A 5,217-nucleotide genomic window follows, 5' to 3' on the forward strand; every position below is an offset into this window, starting at 1 on the left:
TTTGTATCAACATGGACGGGACTGGAAGAGATTATGCTGAGTGAAATCAGTCAAGCAGAGAGAGTCAATTATCATATGGTTTCACTTACTTGTGGAGCATAAGGAATAACACGGAGGACATTAGGAGAAGGAAAGGAAAAGTGAATTGGGGGAAATCGGAGGGGGAGGTGAACCATGAGAGACTGTGGACTCTGAGAAACAAACTGAGAGTTTTGGAGGGGAGGGATAGGGGGTTGGGTGAGCCTGGTGGTGGGTATTACGGAGGGCACGGATTGCGTGGAGCACTGGGTGTGGTGCATAAACAATGACTCTTGGAACATGAACAAAGATCAAATTAAAAAAAATAAAAAAATAATTTTAAAAAGTAAATATATTCTAGATTTCATACAACGTGAGTGCTAATGGCCCATACCCCCGATTCCTAGAAGCAACAAAGAGTCAATCATCCAGCATTGACTGGAGGTTTGTGACATGACTTGTCTGACCAAATAACAGCATTTCAGCCAACATCTCCAGGACCTCCGAGTTTTCCCAAGTGTCTCTGTGAGCCTCTGATCCTTCCATCGACCTCTTTGGGAAGATATATCCTTATCTCTGGCCTTTTCTGTGACCCTTCGGTGGTCTCCCCTCCCCCCAACTAGGGCCACCCTTGCCAGGATTCCCCGTGCCCCTTGGCTGGGTGCCCACATCCCACACTGGGCTCCACGAGCCCCATGTTTTGTGCAAGACCTGTGCGCTCCCTCTGCGGTCACCTGGCATCTCCCTTGCAGTGGCCTGCATCTTCCTGCACTGGGTCTCCCCTGACCAGTCTGTGAGGCCAGCCTGTGCCCATGTCAAGCGATGGAAGTGTGAGTCCAGAAGGTCCAGATGACCTAGAGCCTGGGCCAAGGATGGTCCCTGAGAAGAGGAGGAGTTGGGTCCAGGGAGGCTGAGGGAGGACGTGGCACAGTGAGTCACCAGGAGGAGAGTGAGCACCGTGGGGGCCTGGCCCTCAGGCCTGCTGGGAGACCGCACTGGATCTGCGCCAGGACTGGAGATCATCGGGGTATCCACCGTCCCCAGCTGCAGGCTGGCAGTGACTGGCAGGGGAGGGGCACAGCTGGTGCAGGAGAGAGCCCTCTGCAGAGAGGAGGGGGCAGGGACTCCCCAGCAGCAGGTGCACTGGGGAGGACTGAGGGGGGGCATCAGCGGACAGCAGTGTCTGCAGCTGGGTTCTCCACACAGGCGCCCTCCTGAGGCTCAGCACAAGCTTTTCTGGAAGGCCTGTGTCCCCATACTCAAAGTCTGGCCCAGGACCTCTCCTCAAGCCCCAACTCCTAATCCTTTATACTCAGCTCAAGTGACAAAAAACGGCCAATAGTTGAGGTGGTGTTGGGAGCACAGAGATGTGATTTTCTGGCCCATGCTGTAACATTGATGGCACTTTAAAAGTCTCAGGACTTTGATTCAAAAATGGTAAAATGCTGGGACCCGAGACTGCTTTCTAGAAGCCTGCCTCTGTGCCTTACAGCCCTCCCATCCCACTAGCTCTGCTCAGAACCCCTCCAGACCACAGACCCACGATCTTGGATCCTCAGATGGCCCAGACGACGTGCCTTCAAACAGCGATCCAGGTGGGACAGCAGGACACACTGCGGATTCCAGCTAATAATTCCCCTCCCTGGAACATGAGGGCTCCGCTGGACGAGCTGTCCGGAAACAGCCAGGCCACGGTTCCAAGAAGACACCAGAGGCTCAGGAGTAACTGAGGAGCATCTGGAGGTCAGGTAGGAATCAGATTCCAGTGGGAATCTCAGGTGGTTTTGCCTATGGGCAGCTCTAATCCCCCTAAACGCGCAGTGTGATGGCTCCACCGCGGGATGGGGAGGGACCAAGCCTGCAGGACCCACAGCTCCACTGTCAGAGGTTGCCAACTTGATCTGTGCACAGGTGGGGAAACCTGGCCATACCCTGAAGAATTTCTGGAAACAGTAGCCATCTCAGTGGCGGTCCTTCCAGCTGCCTGAGGCACGATCGAGCCAGAGCCCAGCACACTAGCCAGAATCGGAAGAAGGAGAAACAGTTCTTCATGTCAATAGTTTCTGAGTTACCGGTTTGTTCCTATGGTTAATGTACTGTGCGAGGCCTTGAAAATGTGCTCCTCATGTTCTCTGCCAGAGAGGTTCTTGAAAAATCTGGTTTATAGGTAAAATCATCCAGAATTGACATTGGTTGGCACAGCCATGGTGGGAAAAGTAGGGAGTGTCCCCAAAATACTAGAAATCGAACTCCTGTATGATCCCACCACTGGGTAGACATTTGCAGGAAATGAAGTCAGTTTCTCAAAGTAAGATCTGCACACTCTCACCCAATGTCCTGGAGGAAGGGCGGCCACCCTTAGCAACAGGGCACCTGTGTGGGAAGTCGTAGGCAATTGCCATCTGGAGGCAGGTGCCTCCCTGGAGAAGGGGTTGCCCCAGGACTGGAGGTCTCTGCAGCAGCACATTCAATGTCCTGGATACTAGGAGGAGAAGGGCACAGCACCAGGCCAGTAAAGGTTGGGATACGGTACCCCAAATATGGCACCTTCGCAAATTAAATATAGAAACTGAAAGAATTGTGCATAGAGCAGAAGCAGGAAGATCCCTCTGATCACCAGCCATCAGCCGTTCTTCCTTAAAGCAGGTCAGAATACTCCCATGTGGCACTTTCTCTCCCCAGACCGCAGGGAGGACCTGCTGATCACCAGAGTCAAGGAATCTAGGGCCACAAAGTCTGTAGGAACAAACCTGGTTAAACTAACCTTTATCTTCCCAGTTACTTCTTTGTCATTTACCAGCCCGAGTCCAAACTCCTGTGTCTCTCAATTCTTCTTCACACACTGATCACTTCTTTGTCTGAAAGATAGAAGAGCTGTCTGTTCCAGTCACCTCTGCTGGTCTCCATGTTCACGTGAGGCTCCCACCAGAGAAGAAAATCAATATACTTTCCCTGTTTTTCTCCCGTTCATCTGTCTTTGTCAAATCCAGACCCAGCCAGGGACCTTAAGAGGACTTGAAGGAAACTTTCCTCTCTTGCAGCCCTGGGCAAGGGTTGGTGGCAGGGGGAGGCAGGAAAACCCATCCCATATTCCCGACCTTGGTTAAAACTGCTTCTGTGCATCGCAGCACAGGACTGTGCTTGGCTGGGAGCCAGGGAGAGAGACAGGTGGAACATGTAGGAAGCCACCTGACCCCCAGCCCGGGGCCTTGGCCCCACTGACAAGCCCAGGGTGTGATGATGAATATTACCATGGAGGCATCCTGAAATCAGACCTTCCTCACGCCAGGCTTTGTTATGGCTTCTTGTGGCGGTTGCTACTGCTGGCTTAGTGACTTTCCTAAACTAACTTTGTTCAGTCCGTGTTCTTTGTTGTATGTGGTCACTGGATCCTGTGCTGTTAACTTAGTGGTCAGCCAGTGGCTGGGCAGAGAGGTCACCGTGTTTTCAAGCTATGGGCTACAGATCGGAGGTCCCCACAACCTCCTCCTCAGGTTAGAATAGTCTGATTGAGCGGCTCATGGAACTCAGGGAAACACGTTACTTACTAGATGACCCGTTCATTAAAAGGACAGAACTCAGGACCAAGCAAGCTGGAAGTGATGAGCAAGGCAAGCTGTGTGGCAGAGGCTCAGAGCTCCCCTGCTCTCCGAGTGACCTTTGTCTGTACTTCCTAACTGATGACCTCCCTCCTTCCGCCTCATCTGTTAACTCAAATCAAAGACCTGGTGGGCACCAAAACAACCCCTCAAGCAATAGCTACTCTCAGATGCCAGCAAGATCCCGTGACATGGAACCCAAGATTGACCCAATGATTGACCGGAAACTTATACCCCCCCACACAACCCACCGACCTTTGTAATATTCTGCAAAGTTACAGGACAAAATATCAATACACGAAAATCTCTTTTAAGGGCTCCTGGGTGGCTCCGTTGGTTCAGCAACTGCCTTCAGCTCAGGTCATGATCCTGGAATCCCGGGATCGAGTCCTGCATTGGGCTCCCAACTCCAAGGGGAGTCTGCTTCTCCCTCTGACCTTACACTGAGGGGACAGAATGGTCTTTTCAACAAAGGGTGCCAGACAACCGGCTGTCCATGCACTGAGGAGTGGAACTGGACCCTAACCTCACACCGCATACACACATGAACCATAAGTCAAAGGCTTGAAGGTAAGAAGCAAAATTATAAGCTCTAGAAAAAAAAGGGGGGATAAATCTCCATAACCTTGGATTTAGCAATGCTTTTCGATCCAACACCAAAGCGTAAGAAGAGAAGGAAAAAAATAGATAAAATAATACCCTCAAAATCCTTCTCCCTGAAGTCGGGACGCTCTCCCCACAGCCGTCTACAGGGTCCGCGGAGTTGCTCCTGAACTCCCAGGCCCCGGGCCAGCCCTGGAGCGGGTGTGGACGCGGGGAGGACCCTGCAGGGCCGAGGCGGGGGGAGCGCGAGCCCCCCGAGGCGGGCGGCCGCTCCCTGCCTGCAGACCATCTGAGGAGCCCCAGGAGCCGAGTCGGCAGGCGCGCAGACGTGCTCATGGGACACGGGGAACATCTGAGCCCAGGAAGGGGGGACCCCACAGCCCCGAACACAGCACCGCAGGGGGCCCTGTCCCCGCACATGAAGCCACGGAAACCCCACGGTCCACACCGCGCAGGCGTCCTCCGTGGAGGCCTGAGAACGCGCACCCCCACGACAGTCCGCGCTGAGGCGGCTTCTCACCTTCTCCAGTGGCCGTCCAGAGGGGGCTGCACGGCTGTCAGTGTGCAAGCGGCCCCACGTCCTCCCCAGCTTGTCCTGTTAGCGTGGCAGTGGCACCACATCCTCCAGAAGTCTCCACAGCGGTCCCGAGGAGGCCTGGCGGCTGTCTCAGCTGCGGCTGCGCAGGCCGGGCTCAGGGCGGGAGGTGGGGCCCGGCGCCCTCTGCAGGCGCCGGGCGGCAGTGCAGGACCAGGGGAGCTCCCCGGTCAAAGGAAGCACCTGCTCGGTCCTGGGGTTCAGCTGAAGCCAGCTCATTCTGGAAATTCAAGCTGCTTGGAGCCCAATATGCCCCGACTTCTCCAAAAATAGTTAAGGAACAATGAATTGGAAACAATATGGAATGACAACAGTCCCTGACCCAAACGGTGGCACCGAACATGACCCTGGCCCTGACACAGACCCACACTCTGACCCCAACTTGCTCTCAAGCCAGGCCCT

General features: G+C 54.1%; 1 long non-coding RNA gene across 1 annotated transcript in view; it reads right to left on the reverse strand.

Annotated features, from left to right (window-relative positions):
* The window catches only part of LOC132020055 (uncharacterized), a 6,962-nt gene extending 2,054 nt beyond the window's left edge, over nt 1-4,908 (reverse strand). The window contains exons 1-2 of the long non-coding RNA XR_009404908.1: nt 4,741-4,908; nt 2,783-2,876 (exon numbers count right to left, since the gene is read on the reverse strand). This is a non-coding gene — a long non-coding RNA (uncharacterized LOC132020055). The remainder of the gene's footprint in view (nt 1-2,782; nt 2,877-4,740) is intronic.
* Between the last annotated feature and the right edge of the window lie 309 nt (nt 4,909-5,217).

Source organism: Mustela nigripes, chromosome 6, assembly GCF_022355385.1.
Source record: "Mustela nigripes isolate SB6536 chromosome 6, MUSNIG.SB6536, whole genome shotgun sequence".
NCBI classification, from domain to species: Eukaryota; Metazoa; Chordata; class Mammalia; order Carnivora; family Mustelidae; genus Mustela; species Mustela nigripes.